The 23451-nt window shown below is 42.7% G+C and overlaps 2 long non-coding RNA genes across 5 annotated transcripts in view; one reads left to right on the forward strand and one right to left on the reverse strand.

Moving 5' to 3' along the window:
• Positions 1–23451, forward strand: part of LOC135296368 (uncharacterized) — an 82420-nt gene that overhangs the window by 50493 nt on the left and 8476 nt on the right. For all 3 annotated transcript variants that reach the window (XR_010358431.1, XR_010358429.1, XR_010358430.1), the window contains one exon: positions 20422–20528. This is a non-coding gene — a long non-coding RNA (uncharacterized LOC135296368). The remainder of the gene's footprint in view (positions 1–20421; positions 20529–23451) is intronic.
• Positions 178–17850, reverse strand: LOC135296369 (uncharacterized). 2 transcript variants are annotated; one of them, XR_010358433.1, is made up of 4 exons: positions 17534–17850; positions 16306–16428; positions 4030–4172; positions 178–980 (listed from the first exon to the last, which is right to left on the reverse strand). It is a non-coding gene; the product is annotated as an uncharacterized LOC135296369 (long non-coding RNA). The 2 variants fall into 2 exon arrangements; XR_010358432.1 differs by having other exon boundaries at positions 180–2121; positions 17534–17848.

The raw sequence follows: 23451 nt of genomic DNA on the forward strand, positions 1-23451 counted from the left end.
AACAGAGGCCAACATTTTCACATATGGAAATCTCCAGAAGTACTAAATGAGGAGCCTGGAAAAATCTACAGATTTATGAATATTATTAGCTGTGAACTTTAATTACACTGACATTTAAAATGAACAGAAATGGCACTTTAATTGCACTGTAGCCACACTTTTATTGCATATATTTAAATACATTACAAGAGGTTGAATCTGTACGGTGCTGTATGGGACCAGTTCAGGCAGTTAGACATTAAAAATATGGAAAATTAAGGAGATTTCAGAGCTGTACCTCAGCTAAGAAAAACTGGTTTGGTAGTTCTCTCTCAGTATCACAGACGAGCAAAAAGAAGTCTTCTCCAAACTTTTTCAAGCTCTCCAAGGAATTCTAGGCACTGGATTCTAAAGTCTGCTGGGATGAATCTGCTTGTAGGCTTTAGATAGATTGCCTTCTCTATGATGCTATTTTCAAAACAGCCAGAGGTTTTTCAAGAACAACGTTTCATCATCCTGCCCTTGGTACAGGAAGGGTCTCACACCAGCCTCCAAAGTATCTGAGACAGCCATCCTTGGAAGTAATGGGCTGGATGAGATGGGTGACACTCTCTACCCAGTTTGGAAAGTCTGTGTTCAATTTACAGATCTGAGGATCTGACATTCCCTATCTGTGATGCTGTAGAAGAAACCAGACTCCACCTGCATTTTCAGTTTTTGGTTGAGAATGCTGATATATGGAGGTCTGACACTGTACTTCTTCCTGTTGGTGGAAAGTTGTTAGCAGGAAATTAAAAAAAAAAGTTCTGCTGTTTGATGAACCCTTAGAAAATGTGTTCTGTTAGTGGTTCAGGCACTGAAGAACTTTATTCAATTCTTTAGTTTCTAACTGTCCCTGGGAAATTACTCCATCTCAGTGGTCTCTGCTCAGCTGTGCAGCACTAAGGATTTCAGAATGGAGCTCTCAGCCTCATCTCTTCAGCTGTAAAGCCATACTAGTCCTTTAAACGTAAGCATTATTTGTGATCAGACATACTGACAAGTTGGAATACATAAGACTTGCTTGCTCAAAACTTTCAGAAATGGAAATCACAGGTTTGTGCAGTTTCTGTGATACAGGCTAAGACTTTGAAAGTTTGAAATAGGTTATTGTAGACTCCTCTGGGGACTGCAGCATTTTGTCCCCTCTTCTAAACATGTGTCTGATGCCTTGAATACACAAACCTTAATTCTGTCCTTGTGTGTGACAGCAGTACAAATGTCACTGCTCCTTTCATTGAGTAAGCAGTCATGCTGATAGTGCAGACATTAGGTGCTGATATGCATATATGATATGATGAGCAGGTGGGAAAGTATCTGAAAGAAGTGCATGGGTGGTGTCCTAGAAAAATAAATTGTCAATTTAATTTTAACTTGGGAAATATTTATGTAGGAGACATTCTGACTCTAAAATGTCCCTTCCTTGGATATTTTTTCCTGTTTTGTGATTCACTGCTTACTTGGGCAAGTGTTGTTACGCCCTGCTGTGGTTTTTCTTCAAGGTCCCTTTTCAGTGGGTTAAGTTTGAGAGTCCCCATTTCAAAAACACACTTCCTCATCCCACAGGTGTGAGCCACATTGTTAATTTCCAAAGATGCTTGTGATTTGCATTTTGACATATTAAAACTCATACTTGTCAGATGAACCCATTTTACAAAATTATCCAGACCTCTTTGTATCATTGACCTGTCATTATTTCGTACATGACTTTTTGTACCACCTGTAAATGTTAGTGGCCATGGCTTTAGATTTTCTTACAGATTAAAATACCAGCAAGTATTACACGCTCTAAAGAGATGCTGTAATTGTGCTATAACTCTGTTCTGTGCTCCCTCTGATGACTTGGATGACGCCTATGAACCTGTGAGGAACTGCTAACATGCTGAAAGAAAGGACCAGAAATTTGTGACAATATTCCCAAATGAGAGGCATAGTCTGAAAATAAAGAGGGTCAGTTTCAAGAAGTAAAAATTCAAGGTAGCACACTCAGGTAGAAGTATCCCTGTACAGGAATATCTAATGGAGAATACTTGGTTTTCAGCAAATCTGCAGAAAAGACTGGAGTTTTCCATTAATTGCAGGTTCAACACAAGGCAACTCTGTCTATATGATGAAAAAAGAAAGAGGTAAGTGTTACAGTGGGGAATATAGAAATCTGTTTAGCCTGCAGCACAAATTAAATATTCCTGCTGCTCTGGTTGGCACTGGAAGGGCCTCTGCTGCAGCTCTAAGATTGATTTTGGATGCTGCACTTCAAAGCAAATGGAATCAGCTGGAGGGAACCCATAGAAGAACACCACTGCTGACACATCTCAAAAGCATGGGCTCCACAGGAGGACTGAAGTAACTGGGTCAGCAGAGTGTACAGAATGAAGGATTTATACAGCCTTCAAATTTGTTAAAGGTCTTTTTGAAAAGAAAAACTTCCTTGCCATGTCTGTAGGAAGGAAATGCACAGCTTAACTTGCAGTTACTGGAGGCTTTTATATGTGGGGTTAACAAGCCCTTGTGGGGCTGGAAAATGTATCATTGACTCTTCCTTGGGACAAAGGTGATTTAGATTAACTACCAAGTTCCTCCTGGTCCTCTTTTGCAAGAGTGTAACTATTGACGTACAGGTCTATGGTTGATCTCTTTTGCTATATTTGCCATAAAACTGAGTTTTGGAATCACAAATGCCTTTGAATATTGTCATTGGATCCTGGCTCCATATTTACTATTGCTTTTCAAATCCATCAGTGCATCTAATGTGTGCTACTCTGACTTATGGTCGTGTGGGCTCTGTACCACATGTTATGGTTGGGTGAAAATACAGTAAGTTCCTTTGGTTTTAAGGCCACTATTTTGGTGCCCTGCCAGCACATTTTAGAGATGTACATTTCATTTTTCTCATGCTCTAGCTTTGACCCCAGGCTTCTACTGAGCAAGGTGCTAATGTATGCATGCACCTCTAAACACCTTGAATAAAACCAGTACTTCCTGAACTGTTTTGTGTTATGTACTTTTTTTAGTTGACTTAATTTGCTATATTTACATGGTAAGCTATGTGGTATGTGGGTTTCATGGGACAGAGGCCAAGTTCAGTTCTCTTTTACATGTCTGAGTGTGCTTTTTCAGAGTAGCAATTGCGTGAATGCAAATGACTTGCTCTTGCTACACCATTCTGGGACTTGTGAAATCCTGCGTGCAGATTTCTTTAACTGGAGGCAGGAGATGGGGAAAGTGGGATACCCCAGCTGAAGAAACACCCAGACAGTCTCAGAGCTGAGACGGTTTCTTGGGTTTTCCAGAGCAGCTGCTTCCCAAAGGACTAATTTGCTCTGTAAATGCCTGGCTCAGGAAGCACTGAAGCTATACTGCTTTGGCCACATGTGAAAGGTACCAGTGGCCACCAAATATGACTTGGTATCTGTGTTCCTGTGACATTATTTGCCCAAATCCAAACTGGATCATAGCCTGTAGTTTGCTCCCATACTGACTGTGCTTTACCAGTCATTGTTGCTCCTGAGGTGCAATGGCCAGAAGCATCAGGTAGGACGGGAGCACGTCAGGGGCTCCTGTACCAGTTCCTTACTTATTTGCACCCCTGTGATGTTTGCCAGCTCCTCTGGAGTGAGTTGTTTCAGGTGTGCCTGTTAAATTGGCCGTGACTGACACTTATTGCCAGCACCCAGGGATTCCCTGTCATTCGAGAGCCACTGGGACCTGTCTAATAATCACACTTTTCACATGCATCTTCTTGTCCAAACCTTCCTTCAGCTGCTGTTGTCTAATGTGATCAAAGCCTTTACCCACCATATACTCCCTCTCCACTTCGTGGCTGGTGAGGTCTGATGAATCACCCTCATTATTATTCTGAGCCTGCAGGTCACCCAGACACAACACAGTGCCCACACAATGGTGACAACTGAATTATAACAACTTCTCAGTTTCCTTTGCAGCACATATACAATATTTATGACACTATTAATGCACAGCGCTGTCAAGATTTTTAAAATGAGAGTAACTCACCTGCCCCTGTCACACATTCATGTCTTCCATGTTTCAGAAATGTCAGGAGGATCCTTATCAATTTTTCTGTCTTAATAGTCTTCTGCCATGAAGCCTGAGTCAAAAATGGCAAGGTGTACCACAGCAAATTTTGATGGATCTTTCTGTGGAGACAGCCAGCATAAAATTTTCAGCTGTGTTGCTAAAGCAAGTGACTTAGCCTTGAGGCCATCGGGATGTGTAAGCACTATTTCCCCCTTATCTCCTCATTTAAAGCAGAATTTAACTCCCAAATATCTTCATAGATTCATCCCATAATCTTACAGGGTACTTGTTACTTCTCAAAGCCAATACGTGACACCAAGTTCGCTCTCCTGGATCAGAAGGACCAAATTACGTTGCGGACTTTATGCCAGGTTGGATGTCAGTTGTCTCCACAGGGTCAGGCATAGAGCTGCCATCAACACTGTAGTTTTGTGCTCTGCCTATATTAGCAGAAATAGGACTGATTGCCCTTCACTATGGGTGATCTGAAACATATTTCTCCTGCCAAGGGATGGGAAAACACAGGTGCTTGGAATGAATGTATACAGCAGCTCAACTTTAAGCTCCCTCTCTACCTTGGCTCTGAAGGTAAGAACTTGTACCTACAGTCAGGCACTGTCACAGTAACTCTATGAAAAAATACTTAACTATTTCCAGCCATCATTGCTCTTCCAGCAGAAGTTGCAGTGACCAGAGATTTGCCTGTGGACTTGTATATCCTTTAGTCACTTCTGTATTACCCTTCTTTCACCTTTTTTAGCTGTGGGTTCATACACAACTCTACGAAAGAGCCTGGAGAAAGCTGCAGAGGAAGGGGAGCCAATGTGCAACTGGCCTTCCTCATAATTTCTCTTAAAAACTTGCCTTTATTTTTGTATTTGAAAAGCTGGTTATTACATTTCTCTCATGTCTTTGCACTGACCTGAACAATAATTGAGCTCTATTATAGTCACTAAATAAATCTGGTCTGAGCGACTCCTGTGCTACTGGCAAAGAACATTTCATGGCACAGCCTTTCACCACCCTTCTCAGCCCATTTCTTTTAAAATGGCAAACCTGCATTTAGAAAAAGTAAATTTGCTGTGGCTTTTCTGCGCAGATGGTGATAAGCGTGAGTTAGCATTTGTAAGCTTATAAGCACATATGGTTTTGTACATATCAATTAAGGCAGTTGGCTAATCACTCTAATATCATTACTGATTCATCTGTATTCCTTCAAATAGACATTTATGCTCAGCCTGCTGGTTTTTATACGTATGGACTGGATTGTGCAATTCTCCCTGTCACCATTTGTAGTCAATAACACTTCCTTGGCACCAAAGGGAGGAAAAGGGTACATTTTAGAACTGTGTGGGCAAGTCATTTGGCCCATGCCTTATGTATAAGGCATGCACATAAAATATTTGTGCGTGTGTGGTTTCTTTTTAAAGGATCTGCTAGTCATGCTGTGGGCTGGGTGACAACAGCATCGTGTTTGTGCACATGGGACATACATGCAGATTCATGCATGCACTCATCCTGCTGTTAGAAAACCTGTTGTGCATGGCCAAGCAGCTTGACCCTAACCAGCCTCACCTCACAGCCCTGGTTTGGCTCACCACAGTATTCCAAGGACCTGAGTCTCTGTTTGGACTCTGGGAGGTGTTTGGGATCAAAAAGCCTATGAGAGCTTTTGGAAGGTTTTAGGAATTAGGTTGCTTTTCCAGTGTTTGGGGTGAAGTGGCCAGGGTCATTCCCTGGTACAGGAAACCTGCAGGACTGGAGGGCTGTGTGACCTGCAAGACCATCCACTGACCCCAAAAGATTCATCCCATCTCAGAGCTCATCATCCTGCCAAAAATATGGTGCATGCAGGCTGTAAAATCACCACTCTTGACAAAAAGTTTTACAAAGGGACTTGGGGATTTTTCTGAGCTTTAGATTTAGGCAAAAAGTAGTCTACACTAAAACACACATAAACACTTTATGGATTCCTTCCTTCCTTCCTTCCTTCCTTCCTTCCTTCCTTCCTTCCTTCCTTCCTTCCTTCCTTCCTTCCTTCCTTCCTTCCTTCCTTCCTTCCTTCCTTCCTTCCTTCCTTCCTTCCTTCCTTCCTTCCTTCCTTCCTTCCTTCCTTCCTTCCTTCCTTCCTTCCTTCCTTCCTTCCTTCCTTCCTTCCTTCCTTCCTTCCTTCCTTCCTTCCTTCCTTCCTTCCTTCCTTCCTTCCTTCCTTCCTTCCTTCCTTCCTTCCTTCCTTCCTTCCTTCCTTCCTTCCTTCCTTCCTTCCTTCCTTCCTTCCTTCCTTCCTTCCTTCCTTCCTTCCTTCCTTCCTTCCTTCCTTCCTTCCTTCCTTCCTTCCTTCCTTCCTTCCTTCCTTCCTTCCTTCCTTCCTTCCTTCCTTCCTTCCTTCCTTCCTTCCTTCCTTCCTTCCTTCCTCTTTTCAAAGCTTCATGCCCACTTTTATTTAGCTTTCAAGTGAATGATGTATAAGGCATGCACATAAAATATTTGTGTGTGTGTGGTTTCTTTTTAAAGGATCTGGTAGGTCTCACCAGGGAAGAGGTGGATTCCCCAACAGTGGACACTTAAGATTCAGAGGGACAGTGTGCTGGCCCATCTTGTCTAGAGCATGTCTTTGCCAAGAAAGGTTGAACCGCATGATTCTTGAGGTCCCTTTCAAGCTATCATACCAGTTCAAAGCCAGGAACCCATGCATTTTAGAGAACATAAGATTTTTTGGGAGTGTCTTTATCTTTATCTTTATCTTTATCTTTATCTTTATCTTTATCTTTATCTTTATCTTTATCTTTATCTTTATCTTTATCTTTATCTTTATCTTTAAATGATTTTAAACATTCAACAGTATCTTTAGTAAAGATTTTTTTTTAAGAAACTGTTTTTCTTCAAAAGCTATTTCTGGTATTGGTATTGAGCAACTCACTAGCTAGTAAAAAGACCCGTATGTTTTTAGAAGAAAACAAAACAAAAAAGGACATTAAATGAATGAGATATTCACTCTCCCAACTGTGGTTCCAAGGAAAAATTCTATATTAGCTCCTCACAAGAGTTTATTTACAGATTTTTACAAGCCACAGTGTTAAAGCTGCTATGGACTGGTGGCAGGATTGTATTTTCAGAGCCCTGCCTAGAACCTGGTGATTTCCCCAAAATCCCCTGGCAATTGCATAATGAAAACTGTAGTTTAGCTATTAGCAAAGTGAGGATGAAGCTGACAGTCCTGCAAATGTCCAGCACAGAGCTCTGCTTTTGGGTGGTTGTGAGTGAGTTTGTCTGTAGTGGAATCCTCCTAGAGAGCCAGCAGTGTGACGGATGAACTTCCAGCTCTCCTCATCTCCCTCCCTACTCCATCCTTAGTTAACTGTGCAATTATCTGGACCTTTGCTGGCCTAGAGAGACCTGTGTCCTGTTAGTGTCACACATTCCCAGTTCCCCCTGCTGTTGATTGAAACTGGGGGCACAAAGTGCTCTGGAGGTTGGGTACAGTGAAAGCCTGGGTCAGGTTCCTGTCTGCACATTGGACAGACTTGTCTTGTGTAAAAAACTAGCAAAAGGGTCTTTTCCAATGACATTTTTAAAGGAAGTGAAGGGGAGTTGGGCAAAAGTTTTCAGTAGAAAACACATTTTGAGAAAAAACTTGAAATACTTCAGACCTGCCATTCTCCCCCACTTTGGCTGTGTTGTGTGATCTGACTGCTGAAGTGGACTATGGAGTTTCCATGGGGCTGTCATGAAGCACCTGTCAAAAGAGCTTTTTTGGCTGCTGATTTTGCTGACACTAAAGTACAGAAACATGAGGAAACTGCACTGTGTACAAAATGTTTCTTCCCAATCAAAATACCTTAGTTGTCAATGTGTGAGTATAGTGTACTTGCTCATAATAGTTTTTGCAACACTAAATTGAAATCTGTAGAAAACAGAGAGGGGTGAAATATTTAATAGAAATTTAATTCCAAGGGTTTTTCATCAGAAAATTGATTTAATTTCATCTCAGAGCCAATCTTGCTGTCTTGATTAAATGAGGCAGAGAGAGTATTTGCTGGCTGTACACATGTCTCTGGTCCCTCATTTAGAGGTGTGTTTTTGGAGGGAGGAGATTTCTTGCAAAACATCTTTACAGGCTTTGGTCACCCTAGCTTCTTTGTGATACACAGCTGAGACCAGCTGAAGCTGTTTATTTTCCCTGAGAAGTCCATGCCCCTCCTCACTGAAGTGTTTTTTAAAAATCACAGCCTTGACAGCTCCTCAAGGCCATCCTCTCCTGGTTTTCTCGTATGTAAGCATAGCTACTGAAACATTGGGCACTTCATCCAAGGTAAATGTCTAAGCCTCCTCTGCAAAAGAGCCAAACAGAGATGGGCACCTCTCAGAGAGGTGGTTCACTTGTCCTTCTAGGAGGGGATAATTGGAAGTGCCTCTCTTCATGGCCAAGAGGGAGAGGCTCACTTATAGGGGGATAATGACAAGTGAGATAAAATTGACCTGAATTGGTCTGAATTTTGAGCTCGTGCTTTATTCTCACTATAACCCTCCTTAGACCAAAGGCTGATTGTATTACCTTGGGGGAGGAGGAATTTTTTTCAGACACATGAAAGAGGTCTGGGAAGTGGAAATGCATAATTAGCAATGATAACTTAGCTTCCCTCACCCCCTTAAAAGCTGCATCACCTTCAGTGTATTAGCCAAAATTTTGGCATTGTCAGATATTAAGAGTTCCAATCTTGAAATGTAACATTTTCTTGACAGAGTAATTTGTACAGAGCACTGTACTGAAAAAGAACCTGCTCACTTGAAACTGAATCTCACCCATACTTTGCTTTACTTTGAGTAAAATTAGTCTGCAGGAGAAATCCTGCAGTCAGGGGATGGAGAACAAGAGGGTGCATGACCTCTATTGCAGTTTAATTTTCAAAGGTGCGTGTCTTACAGTTATAAAATGCTTTTTGATGTGCCAGGGAATCCAGTCAGTCCACAGGGTGCCCCTTGTGATTGGGTTCATTGCAGCAACATTTCTCTGCTTCCATTTCCTGTCCATCCCATGGCCCCATGGGACAAGGGCAGGCCAGCAGTGGCTGGAGGCTGGAGAAGCATTTCTCACCTGCCCAGGACTTCTCCCCAACATCTGTAGTCCCAGTGGGAAGGGTCCCTCTCCACCTCCATCCTCCCTGAGGCCAGGCCAGTCCATGAGGAAATGGGGTGCCCAGTGGTCTGCCCTCCACCACTGAATTTTCAGGTAAGATTTATCACATAGGGCAGGTCTGCCCTCCTGAAATCCAGACATTTGAAAGGCCCCAAAACAGCTATGAATTGCCATGAAAACCCTTCAGAGAGATGCTGTATACTGATTTGATGCCATGGATAATGTATATTTCACTTTATGTTTGCTACACCTCAGGCATCCACAGAAAACCCCTGAGCTTTGTCCTCATGGGTACCAATGTGTCCACTGAATCCCTCGATAGAGTACAGTGCTGCCAACTGGAAATATTATACCTAAACTTTAGGAGACCAGGCCATTATCATGCTCTGATTTCAGTGACTTCCTCACTCTCCTCACAGGAAAAACAATTTCTTCTGAGCTGAAACCTGGCTCAGAGGATCTCTCACAGAGACTGAGTTTGACAATATTCACTGCAGACATTTTTGACTTAGAGAAATACAATATAAAATGGAGCTTGGTAGGTTTGGATTCCTTAGGGGATGCTTTTATACACTCATAACCCTTTTGTCTTGGAAAATTAGTTCTTTTGAAGAATTGGATCATGGATGTACATCTTATTTGATTAGAGAAAGAACCAAAGACATTAATAAAAAAACAATGATACTATTATATTTTAATATATTTTAGTAATTTATATTTCATATATGACATTTTATTATTGATTGTTACATTATATGTGTGTTATAGTTTATTATATATTATATTTTCAATAATATATTTAAGTTACTTCTGTTTTGCTTTAGAAAACAGAATTTTTCTGGAAAACAAAAGCTGGGTTTGTGTATTTTGCTGCATTTAAGTTGTGAAAAGTACACTATTTCTGATGACTCTCACTGCCATAAACTATATTGTTCATATAAATAATTTGTCTCAAAATCTGCATTTTCTTTCATAAACATAATGCTTTGAAAATGCATATTTTAAATTTTTGTCTGAAGAAAGGTCAGTCATACAGTGATGTGATTTTACTTTCAGAGATTTTGCTTGGTATGATGACAGACATTCAGTGTAATCTATTGAATGATTTTGGGGCCTAAAGAACTGTTGTGATACTATTTCCTTTAGGTGTTGCCATCCTCAGACTCTTTCATACCCCATCAGTTGTTTCATCTCCTCATAACAGTTGTTTATAAGAAATATGCTGGCTTTCCTTCACATTTCATTGACATTTAAAATATATATATTGAGTTTTAAGAAGTTCCTGCTTCTACTTATCATGGAACCACACATCACAGAATGGCTGGTGTTGCTGATTCTGGGGGTGATCTAGTGCACCTCCTTCCTCCTGCACTAAAGCAGGTTCCCCTGGAGCAGGTTGCACAGGATCACATCCAGGCAGGTTTCAAATATCTCCATGTTTTAGCCAGCTTTGCTCATAACTCATCCACTTCTCTGAGAGACAGCACAAAACTGCAAGGAGAACGGGGGTACAAAGAAAAGAAACTGGCTTTCAAGAAGGCCTTCCACTTCTTCTCCGGGTAATTACACTCCCTGTTGCTTGTAGGTTTTGCAGCTTGACATTTTAATATGTCTCTGTTCACATTTTGTTCACTGTTCAAGGTTTACAACAGATCATGCCACTAGAGCAAATGTTATCTGAGTCTGAGTATCCCCTCTTCTAGTCTTTTCTAGAAATTATATTGTTGCAGTCACTAATCCAACAGACCTTCTCCTTTTTCCTCTTTACCAAACAGGTTTTTTCATAGGTGTAGATATCACAGGAACTGCAGTGCTCTCTGCTGAAAGTCTCCAAATTTATGTAAAAACTTTTGCTTATCAGAAGAATCTGTAGTGACTCTAACAGCTAAAAAAATGGACTGTAATGCCCAAATTGTCTTGACAATATACACTGAATTGTAGTAGACGAGCATTTCTCTCTTCAGCAGCTTAGCACAAGGGTACCAGGCAGCCTCACTGCTCCAGAGAAAGGGGTAACAGATTTCCAGGAATGGGAAATGGATCTTTCCTGCATCCCCCTGTGCCCCTAAAAGCAGCTCCCCATGGCTTCAGTGGCTGTGAAAGTGGCCTCTCAAGTGACATTGTCTCCTTTCTAATAGCTGCAGTGATAGGACAGTGATGTTCAGCCTATGGTCAGAGTTCCCTGACAGGGACTGTGGGGTATTTCAAGGGGTACATTAAAGCCAAACAAGAGGACTACCACTTGCACTTGACTTACACCTGACTTCTGGGCTTTTGCACCTTCCTGGAAACCATGGACATGCCTGTGGTGAATCACATCACAGGCTGAAAAACACTGGCCCACAGCTAGCTGGCAGAGCTCCTCACTTCCCCAGCTTTGTCACCACTTTTTTAATGTTTCTAGCATTCTGGTCTGTTAGTAACATATTTCTTCCTTTGTGAATGGGTAAAAAGTGAACGCTGGGAATAGGGAAAATGAAATCCACCAAAGTATTCTGGACTCTGTGAAATGGAAAGAAATAAGCTAGACACTTTCTGAGGGCTGGAGGTACAGCCCAACTGCTCCTCTTTGCAGGATGAGGTGCCACTGGCTGGCAAGTTTAAGGAATCTCTTGCTCTGGTTTATTCTGAGTTTATGAGTCCTGAAGCATCACTGAATGACCAGCGATTTCACAGTGTCTCCGGAGTTGGTCTGCTCAAACCCTTGAGCACCTGGAGGAGTAAACACCATAGATGCCTGCCCAACTCTGCCCACAGCAGTCCTCTGTAAGGCAGCTTCTACTTATGCTCATGGGGGTTGCACATTTCCTGGGGAAGGCAGGAAGGGGGATATTGTGTGTGAGGAAAAGGCACTTTCCCACTGACACTGTCCGAGGGAAAAGAGCATCAGCCCACTGAAAAGAGCATCAGCCCATTCCTGCCTCAGTGCCTGACCATTCCCATGCAAGGAAGCTGTGACCCTTCAGATTTTGGGAAAGGCTTCCTTCCTGTGGACTTTTTTTGGTTCCTCTCTTGGTTTCCTACGTCTACACCGGTGCTCAAAGAATAGGGACACTGTGCAAAACTTTATGACTACACTTATGGCCATTTCCTTCAAATACTCTAAGCACAAAATTGAATACTGCTCCTGCAGATAGGGGATGAGTGGTACTGCTAAAGTATGGCTGACATCTGAATTTGGCCCAGAGACTTCCAGGAAAATTTTGTCTGCCTACTCCCAGCTACATTTAGCACAAGCCAGTCATTTGTGACTGTAGCTTATAAATACTCTTAACTTCTGGCATACACAATGGGAAATAAAATACATCTTATCTAAAGGCCAAGTGATTATTTATTACAGTCATTATTCATTTCCATTGTCGTTACTAATGAGGCTTTAACACTTGCTGGGCCATTAGCCCAGCTAAGGGTCCTATATTTCTTTAGCATAGCTATCATCTCTTTTATCTGATATGTGATTCCTGGCTGGTACATACACAAAGGGGAAGTGGGTATCAAGAAAAGGAATTCACACTTATTATTATGTCCCACAGTTCATTATAATGCTATAGTTAATGTTTTTTTTCTATTTCCTTCATTGAATTCCATGTAGCCAGGTAAGGATTATTCTGAAATGAAATATTTTTATTAAGCTGATCTGTGCTTTGTCTTCTTACTCTTCAGATAGCATTGCCAAATTAAAAACAATTGCTCCCGTGTTTGTGTTTAATAAATATTTCAGTGCTGCTCAATAAGACTGACACTACTGTGTTAAGGACACTTGGAACCATGTCCCACTGACTCATGGCTCTGTTTCTTCCCTTCAGAAGGTGGCGTGTGAGACTGAATCACACCACTCACGCTGTGTGTACAGAGGGCTGAGCAGGGAGACTGTCAGCATGACAGGCACATCTCTTGTATATCTGATGGAGTGAAAAAGTGAGCAATAATTAATCATCTTCATTCACTGCCTCCAAAACCACCCAGTTGCATCCTGCCTATGAAAGGACAATTGCTGTGAGCTTAGCTTCTCTTCCCCTCTCTGGAAGCTCAAAAGATAAAGGAAATGTCTTTTGCCATGAATATAATGGAAAATGGATCAGCCACAAGCTGGTATACTTTCTCCAGTGGCTGGACTGGTTTTAGCAGCTCTTGCCTACTTTATTCCTAGCCAGGAGCTCATGAAAGTTCCTCCTGAAATTGCCTCCTGAGGTCTGCTGCTTTGTCTGCCTGTGGGACTGCGTGTGGAAAAGGCACAGAGGTGAATCTGGCTAAAAAAACAAACCAACAAAGCAGTGGACTATTCTGCTTCTCTGTAGGCTTGCAAATAATCATTCCAGAAGAAATATGGGAGAGTAGCAGGGTTGGGTGTTGTGGTTGGGTTGAACCTGAAATGCTTGCCAGTTGTTGCAGCCATGCCTGGAGGCATTGATTCCTTCATTCCCTGGTTGTGCAGAACCATTTCTAGCTGACACCCAGCCATCTGTATCTGCTAATACCTTTAACTTATTTTGCACAGCATAAGGGTGCTGGAAGGAGTGTAAAATAGAGGGGGCCAGGCCTTCACTTTCAACCACAGTGCACAGTTAGGCCCTATTAAATTCAGGGATGGGGACCAAGTTAAAATCAAGTAATGGCCAGAACGTGAGTGGGACCAGACAGCAATGGGCCTGGCAACAAGCCTGAAGACAATATAATGAAACATCAAAGAGTTGTCAAGGCCAAGTGCAGACATGACTGTGATCTCCTATCTGTGGTGTCCAGGCCAGTCGTTCATTTCTGCATGCCTTTGAGATACTTCTTCAGCTGTATCCCTGAAGCATCCCTACATCTCAAAAAGAGCCCAGAAAAATATTTGGTGAAGTACCTTGCTGATCCCACAAAACAGGACTCTCACTGAGGCACTTGATACTTGGTGTACCTCTCAGCTGTGCATTGGGAAGCCTCTCGTTGCTGTCATTCCAGGCAAAAGAGAGGAGCACCTGCTTTGACAAGCAGTGCTGGCACAGCTGCACTGAGCTGAACAGCCATCATACACGCAGCTCTCTGTGCTGCTTGATGGTGGGCATGCTCAGAAACCATTCTGTCAATACTAGTGTTCCCCAAGTGCACAGAGGCACTGAGCATGGTGGCAGGTGCCACATCCTTATGCCATCATGCCCCTGTGAAAACCAAAGAACCATTTATAACTGTTTCCAGAGGGAATAGAATTAGGGACACACAATCACAAGAAAGAAAATGACTTAAAGATTATCAAATCCAGTTATCTCCAATCATAGGCAACTACGTCCCTTAAGTGATGTCAGACTCCACCCTGAAATCAGACACGTTTCTTTACCATCTGTTCCACAATTCAGAAACAGTTTAATTAGAAGGGAAGGTCTCTTGCTACTCCGTGATCATTTTGTATCTTTACTTAATCATTTTTCTTATTCTCCCCACAGACTGGAAGTTCAGGTGTCTTGTTGCTGACATTTCCACTCAAAACTTATTTGCGGTGCAATGATACAGGCACGGTTTCTCATCAGCACTTGCAGAAATGGAAGTTTGATTAATCCTTACTTGAAAGTCAGGTCCTGAGGTCTTAGTCCACAAGTTGGCATGTACTAAGGATGGAAGCTTGTTTACCAGCTCTCGGAAATGCCTCTTCACACTGACATTTGCTTAGCGTCTTTGTCACCCTGACTCTGATTTTTTTCCCCTTTCCAGTGAATCATTTATGCGCTTTGCTGCTATCAAAGAAAAGTCTTCATTTTCAGCATGCTGTCAGGAGAAATTCCTTTGAAAAAATCTTACTTAGGCAAGCCTTTCAAATGAAAGAAAAAATGCATACCATCACTTCTTCTTCTGAGTTTTATAAAAAAGGAAGATGTTTTTAAGTAATTTTGTCCATCTCTCTGCTCTCTATTAGTATTATCTCCAAGGTCAATTTAATACTTTTTCATGGTGATCTTTACAATTGGATTCCTCAGGAGGGAAAATTACTCCATAGGCTGTGGTGGGCTGTTCTCTCTCTGCACAGGGTGGTTGACAGTTACGATGTCTCCTGCCTAGGTAATAGCCATTGCATTCTTTATACCTTTTTAGTTTTTGTCATCTAGCAGCTGCCTATTTAACTTCACTAACCTTCCCACAGGACTCTGTGCGTGCTGTGAATAGGCTGCTGTAACCATATGCAAGATTGGAAAGTAACAAAATTGGCCTGGTTTCATTGGATTTTTCACTGCTCTTCTTTGAACTCCCGACTATTTATCAAAATCTATTATTTTCAGAGAAGAAGTGATCTTAGCTAAAGAGCAACTGCATTAAGAGCATCACTCTGCTGGAGCAATTACACATGGTAATTTTCTGTGTGGAGAGGTCATATGAGAGAGAGCAGGTCCATTACCATGAAAGAAAAAATATCCTGTCTTGCAACATAATGTCCTCACTGAAGAAGACCAAAATGGTATTAATCTTTATTTGTCTTTACACTTCATTGTCAGTTATTAAGCCCTGAGCGTTGTCACTGCTTGGTCTCTTGGTACTGCTGCCATTTCACAGATTGCTCCTTTTGGTGGGATGTTTTTATTATGCCTAACTGAGCCTCCCTACATAATTGCATTCTGCCTGTGGCTCAGTTCCACTTGATTAGTGAAGAAGGAAGACTGGAAAGGAGCGTGTGGTCACTGAGAGCTATCCTTACCAGTTTCAGGTGATTGTGTTGTAGGTATAAATACAGGGTACTGAATGGTTCCAGAACTTTTGCCTTTCCATATATATCTTCTAAATATCCTCAACCTACCTGGCAAAGAAATGTTCAATCCCAAAGACCCGTGGCTGTCAGTGTGACTGAAGCCTGGCTATAAAAACCCATGATGTTGGACACTATGACAAAAGCAATGCTGGGCAACAACACTGCCCTCCAAAACACTAAACTTAGAAATTCCTGGGAGTTCATGGACTGAATGCTCCAAAGAAAGGGCAGTACAGGGTGCTCATGGTGAAATGGAGGAGGCAACAGTTTTCAGTGATTGCTGGGCATTTTAGCATGTTCATCCATCATGACTGCAGGTTGAGGGGACATTAGGAATAGGAAGGAAAAAACCCAATGTGATTAATTCTTCCCAAAATACCCAGGGATTCCAGTGGCTCACCAGAGTTCCTCTGAGATGGAGGGTCCTGTGGTATCAACAACCCAAGGCTCGCTGTGGCTTGCAAAAATATTTTTCTGGTATTCATGCTGTGGTCTTGCTGCTTTCTCCAGCACATAAGGAAATCTACTCATAGGAAAAAAAGGAGCATTGCTATGAAATAATTACTCACAGTCATGCTTAAAAAATGCTCTTGACTTGCTATGATATAAAAGGCAAAATATGAATGTGTTTCAGACAATGAACCTTCCCTGTGGAGAAGAGTCTAGGATGCAGAACAAGGTTAACAAAGGTAAAATTTGACTTTGGTGTGTGAGCTCCCCCAGGTTTTTAGCTTGGCTAGTGAGACCAACCACAAAATGTTGTCACTGCTTTGGATCTGGTCTGGTTATTTACAAAAGACCCCATTGGTCTGAATGTTGCTGGTGTGGGTGAAGGTGAGAAGAGTGTTGCTTAGCTGACAGATCATGGCCTTTATCCCTTTCTCATCCTAAAAACTTCTGGTCATGGTAACTCTGTAAACCCTTCTCTGGTGGTTCCTTGCCTTTCTTTGACTGCTTCAGTGACATTTCCCACCCTTCTCATGTACCTCTCTCCTCCTTTGGGCCGGTGGGATGAGGTTTGCGTAGAGGTGATGGGCAGTGCTGCCTCTGCCTACACAGGGTGATCACGGACCAGGCTGAAAACCATGCTATTCATTTGCTCAGTTTTCTCCTGCTTCCTTCATCTGCTTTTTCTACCTTGGTGCTGCAACAGGCTCCTGAACCTTGTCCCTTTGCTCTCTGTTTGCATTTGACCATATGGAGACGCTCCTGCTCACACCACCAGGTCCTGGCTTTGCCTTGCTGGGTATATCAAGCAGCTTTTCAGCTATTTCAGCTCATGCAGGAATATTTCAGCCTCTGCAAAACACTCAAAGCACAGCTCTTGCATCCACCACCTTACCCAGTTGCTGGTAAAACAACAGCTTTTTTTTTGTGGTTCATTTTTACTGCCCTCCTGATAACAAAAGTTATTGTGGCTTAAGCCCAGCCAACAATTGCTCCCAACCCGTCAGTGGGATGGGGAGAAAATGGTAAAACCCATGAGTTAAGAATTGTTTATAATGGAAATAAAGTAAAATGCAATAATAACAACAACAATAATAATAATAATAATAGTAAAGAAAAGGAAAGCAGGAGACAGGAATAAAACCCAAGAAGACCAAGGGATGAACAAGACAATTGCTCACCCCCTGCTGAAAGATATCCAGCCTGTCCCACAGCAGTGATCCATCCCTCCCAGCCAACTTCTTCCAGTTTATACACTGGGCATGATGTTCTGTAGTGTGGAATATCCCTTTGGCCAGTTCAGGTCAGCTGTCCTGGCCGTGCTCCCTCCTGGCTTCTTGTGCCCCTCCTCACTGGCAGAGCAGGAGACACTGGAAAGTCCTTGACTCAGGGTAAGCACTGCTGAGGCACAAATAAAACATCAGTGTGTTACCAACATTGTTCTCATACTGAATCCAAAACACAGCACTGAAGCAGCTGCTAGGAAGAAGCTTGGCTCTATCCCAGCAAAAATCAGGAAAAATGTAAAACTTAGTTGTGTGTATTTGATTAAACTTTGAGGGATGCCACAAGATGATGGCTCCCCACACACCAGAGTGCCTGCAGTGGATTTTTCAGCTTCTGCAGTTTCTTTAATAAACACTCCGTACTGTCAGCCAGCAATTTAATGCTTTGTACTGTAACATCCCCCATTGCCAGTGAAAGCATCTTTTCAGAAAAATCACTCTGTTAATATCTTTCTGACTTACTGAGAACATAAAGTAACTTATGTCATGGTCTTGTCCTGCACATTCCAAGCCTGACCTAAACATGGGAACACAATGTCTGGGCAAATGAAGAAAAAACTTAGTAACACTCAGTAAGCAGTCTCTTTCTTTCCTCCAGCTAAGTGCTTTGACTCTCAGAGGAAGGTCATCAGGATATGCTCCTTTCCTTAGTTCTGGAGATGCTGTTCCACCTTATTGCAAGGCCAGGCAGCAAGAAAGAGAGCAAAATGGGGTTTTTGACTGAGCTCAAGAAATTTGGGAGGACAGAGAACCATGGAAAACAGAGATAGCCTGTTATTAGCCGAAACTTTGTGAACATCTGGCAATCTTCAGAAAGGCAGACCTTCCAAACTGAAAACCAGATCCTGAGGCATTTGGGCCAGCTGATGATGCTTTTTTTAGTCCCATTCCATGAAGATTAAAACAGTTATGGATTGGAAATAGTTTACTTCCTATTACTTTTTAATGATAATGTTTGTAAACTTGTTTGGTTTAAAATGTTATTTCATCTGGTTGATTACATTGTCCTAAGCCTGTGATATCCTAAGGTTTAGCAACCACACCATGTCATCACACTTTTATATCCATAATGAATTTTTGTATGCTAATAAAATACCAGTGCTTCAGCTTCCAGAAACCTCAGAGGCAAATATTTTATTACATCATGAAATTAATTTTTATTGCCCTTCTGTTCTGCGAAGCAGAAACAGAGAGCAATATGAAAAGAAAATCAACCAAAGTGGCCTTTTCAGCAGCTTTGCAGCCAGAATTTCTTTGTTAATCTCCAAGGTGATATGCTCTTCAGATTGACGATCAAAGCTGAGGGGGTAATGACACATTGTACAGACTGAGTCTACTGAAAAACTCTCTCTGGTAAGGAAGCATTAACCATTATGGGACCTCACAGACCATGTTGCTGACTTGCTCAGAATTACAATGGTGTTGCTGCCTCACAGGCTAGTGGGAGACGTAGATGTTAGTGCCTGCTTTTGTGCCTGGTCACAGCAAGAGATGGCCGGATACTGCATTACTTGTTGGAACAGTGGAGTTGGAGCCCTGCTGTAACATCTGCTGCAGTTTTGGGATCTGACTGCTGCAATGTAAAAGCTGAATTATTTCATTTAAAAGAACTGCTTGTGGTTTATCCTCCCTGTTTGCAGGAACACAGGAGGTGTCAGCCAGAGAAGTGCATTCACAGGCACTGGGGCAGTGCTGGCGTTGCATGGTCAGGGTGGTCAGGGGATGCTGTAGCTCCTGGGACACCCAAAAGCTGCAGCCAGCATGTGGCATGGACAGTCGGCTCAGACAACCAGATGAATGCTTCCAGGAGGTGATGTCCCACGGCTGGGGCAGACTGGGAGCTGCCTCACTCCCAGATGTGAGTGTCTGCTGCCAGATGAACTGGCCATTTAGGTAGCTATGTGCCCCTGTTTATGTATCCATTTGCTGTGGCTCCGCAGGCAAAAGGGAACGTGTGTATGCAACATATGAACAATTAAATGTCTTCAGATGCAAATGGGAGCTCTGTGCATCCTGTGCTGTAAACACAGCAATTTGTGTGTGCTCATGCATGTCCTGTCAACGTTTGTTTAATGCTTCAGTTGCACTCACTTTTTCACTTTTAGTTTGTATTTTAATGTGCAGGCACTTGCTGAAGTGTATCCACTTAACGAACATCTGGCCTTGCCAGGTTTTTAAACTGAACACTCATTCTAACAACATCTGATTTCTTAGTCAGCACTGAGAAAATGCAGAGATTCAATAACTTTTCCTTTCCTCCTGTGCAAGGCTGGCTGATGCTCCTTCCCTAGCAGAATCTATTTGGTGTGTCCCACCTGGGGGTTGCAGCAGACAGTCCCAGCCAGCACCTTGCTGTACAGAAGCTCTGTTATGCTTCATAAACCCTGTAGGAGCCCTGAAGCTCATTTGTGGCCTTTGGACATTATGAGCTTCTGAGGTCAATTGACTGAGCGTGGGAAGCCTGACTCTCTTCGATAGAAGGTACTTTTATTTGTTCAGTGCACCTTCAAAGGCTGACCTCAAATTAAGGATTTAGTTAAGGGTTTGGATTAAGCGAAGATCTAATCAGCACAATTATGTGTTATCAGACAAGTAACAGGGTTGACACAGTTTGCTTTGTTGGGTTAGTATTTGAACAGGTTAATGTGGAGTAAAGTGACATTAATGAACAAACACAAGATCCAGTGAAAGTCAATTAGGGAGCCTTCATTAGACAATCAAAATCTCCCTTTCTTTGCTCGGTGTGATGCACCACAACCTGGCCTCCAACTCTTTCTTTGCAGGTTCCTAAAGGACAAAATAACTGAAATTTTCACAGCCTTGTGCTCACCAGCATGAGCTTATGTACCAGAGATGACCTTGATACACTGTCTTCACACACAGAGAGAGGGTAAGTGATAGAAGAGCAAACTTCTGCACCCTGAGCCACTGCTCTCAACAGCAACTCCCAGCTACTCAGAATGGTTCAGCATGCCCATTTCCATGACTGTTTTAGTTTTTTTCTGAGCTAGTGGTTTCCTCTCAAAGAACTCTGGAGGAGGATTTGCTGCTTGTCACCCCAGCATTACTGCCCAGATGGGGGGGACCTAGCTATGAGTGCTCACTACACAAATGGGCATGTGTGGACTTTGAGCTCCAACACCCCCTGAGCCCAGTTTCAATCCCTGCTTCCTGGGAATGCTCACCCAGACTGGTGCAGTCTGGACACACTGCCTTTACTCAAGGCTTTGCTCTGATAAAAGCCTTTCATATGAATATGCAAGGCAGCAAGTACCAAGAGAGGTTGCTGGCCAAATTCATTAAAATCTGTGAGTGACTGTGTCTGGGAACATTCTGGCAGAGCTCATCCAGCTCTCCAACCCATTAATCCTTCAAGCATAGCCATTAGATGTGGTGTTAGGGAGGTACTGATGATTTGTTTTATCACTATTTAACAGTTAGATGAGCTTTGGCAATGTTACACTGATCTAAAGACTCATCATGCAGTTTTAAGGGCCACAGCTGAAGGTCTTCAGCTGGCAACATGGTCTGCCTACCCCCCTGAGGCAGAAAAGACATGTAGGTTTCCCTGCTGCTAGAGATGTCCTCTCTCCTCTTCTCCTGCATTGCTGGAGAGGAAGCCCCTGTCTTGGACTTGCAGTTAGCTGAGAAGATTCTGGACCAAAACAAGCATTATCAGCTGAATTGTCACTATCTGAAGTGTAGCTTAAAGAAAGGATGAAGGAACGAAAACCCTGATCACCTGCAACCCAGGATGGCTACTATGGAAGGATGATAAAGGGGTTTTTATAGACATGCTGTAGAACAGTCCTTGGGGAACTCTGGAGGGGACTGAGCTCTGGGAAATTGATAGACTCTGGGAACAGAAGTCAGTTGCCTTGATAAGATGCGTTAATGGGATTTACAGAATGTGAAATTGGTTAATTTGGTTAATTGTTTTTTCCAGGACGTGAGAGCTTTTTGAGTGTAAGACAGACATTTGTAGTTCACCTGCATCGAAGGCCTTTTCAGCATCAGCAAGGGAGATGAGGAAGACACTTTTGATTCACATACAAGATCAGGGAGTTTAATGAGGATCTGCAGGAAGAAGACATGCATATGTAAATAAGAGAGCAGAGCAAGCAGACCTCTGGGTACTAGAGGTCTGTGCAACTCTTGATAATTTTATCTTTACCTTTTTCACAAGTAGGTCATAGAAAGTTGCTGATGGGGTCAGCTTCCATCTTGGTATAACTCAATATAATTGATTCTAATGGGTTTGTTAGGTCAAAAAAGGTGATTTCCTTTAGGACTTCACCCTAAGAGCAATGTTTCCAAAACCCTGGATAAATGAAAAATGCATACTGAAGTGATTCCTAATACTCAGGATTTTAATGAGACTGCTCTCAACCATTTTTAAAAGATGATGATGAATAAGTGCTCCAATTCCTTCTACTTCTTTTCCCTAGTATAGGAAAGTAAGGGTTCATAGCATTGTAGTTATGAAGTACCAGAAGAGAAGCATAGGAAGGCTAGAAATTTCTAGAGTATGCATTTCTTCAGTATGTAGTTATAAAGTCAGATGGCCTGCAAGGGGAATATATCTCCTGACACCTCAGGTTAGTGCAGCTCCACTTCTAGCATGCAAAGTAATGTAAAGATTTTCCTGAGCCCAAAGTGTAGAACTAACAGGTGAGAGGACACCAATCCTCTCCAGGTGCAGGTATCAGCACTGGACTATTGCCTGTCAAGGGCTTCTGTAGGAATGAGGCATGGATGAGACCAGCTTCTGCAGTTCCCTTCACCATCACTCGCCCAAGGCCAGTTTGGAGCATTTGGGTGGGTGTGAGATGCTCAAAGGGAATGTTCAGTCAGTTCCTCTGTGAAGGGAGGGATAGGGCAAACTACCATGGAAAACATGTTAAGAAGAGATGTCATCCCCCACAGACCAGGACCTCTGCCAAGGAAGAAGGATGCTGGTAGGGTTGTAGGACTAGTGGGAATAAGGACAAGGTTTCTGTAACACCTACTACCACTTTGAAGGAAAGATGAGCTCGTGCCACAAGGTGGGACAACTCTGATGCAAGCCAGATAATCATAAGATTATGATTAGGTCTATAAAGCCCAGATAATAACATGATCGTAATCTTGAGGGGTTCTGGACCCTGTATTGCCTTAAAGAGAAAAGTTGAAGGCCAGCCTGACAATGGAAAAGCATCCTACAAGCACAAAGTGCTACCTCAGCATGACCAACCCCAGAGGTTTAATCAGTGTCACGCAGCAGTCCTCTCAAAGTAGCAAGGGATTATTTTAAAAGCCATTTTCCAAGGAGGTTATGACATTTATTATAGACTGTCTCTCTGTCCATTAGGCTGATCCACAGGTGTTTAAAGAGAGAAGTGAATCTAAAAATAGTACTTGGTTCACAGGCTGCACAGAAATGCAGCTCTGCCTGTGCTCCCTTTGGAGCTAGCAGTCCTCTCCCAGGGCTCTCCCACTGTGCTCAACACCTCCCTGGAAGCAGCAGTGCTGCTCAACTCCTCAGTTTGCTTAAGAATACTAATTACTCCTCACTGCATTATGGAGACCCCTTTCACAGTGACAGCCTCCAAGGTCAGAGCAGCCTTGCAGAAGTTCCCATGTGGTTTCAGCCTGTCTCTGACGGCCCTCATGCCTGGCCACAAATACACAGGTGGACCACAGCCTATCCTCCCATCATCACCTCGCTGCTGAGCTCTGCCTGTGTATGTGCTTACAGCTCTTACTGTCCTCACAAGGTCCTGCTGACACCGGCTTTCCCACCACCCCTTTTCCTTCACCTATTCCAACATACA

Source organism: Passer domesticus, chromosome 3 (assembly GCF_036417665.1).
Source record: "Passer domesticus isolate bPasDom1 chromosome 3, bPasDom1.hap1, whole genome shotgun sequence".
In the NCBI taxonomy this organism is placed as follows: Eukaryota; Metazoa; Chordata; class Aves; order Passeriformes; family Passeridae; genus Passer; species Passer domesticus.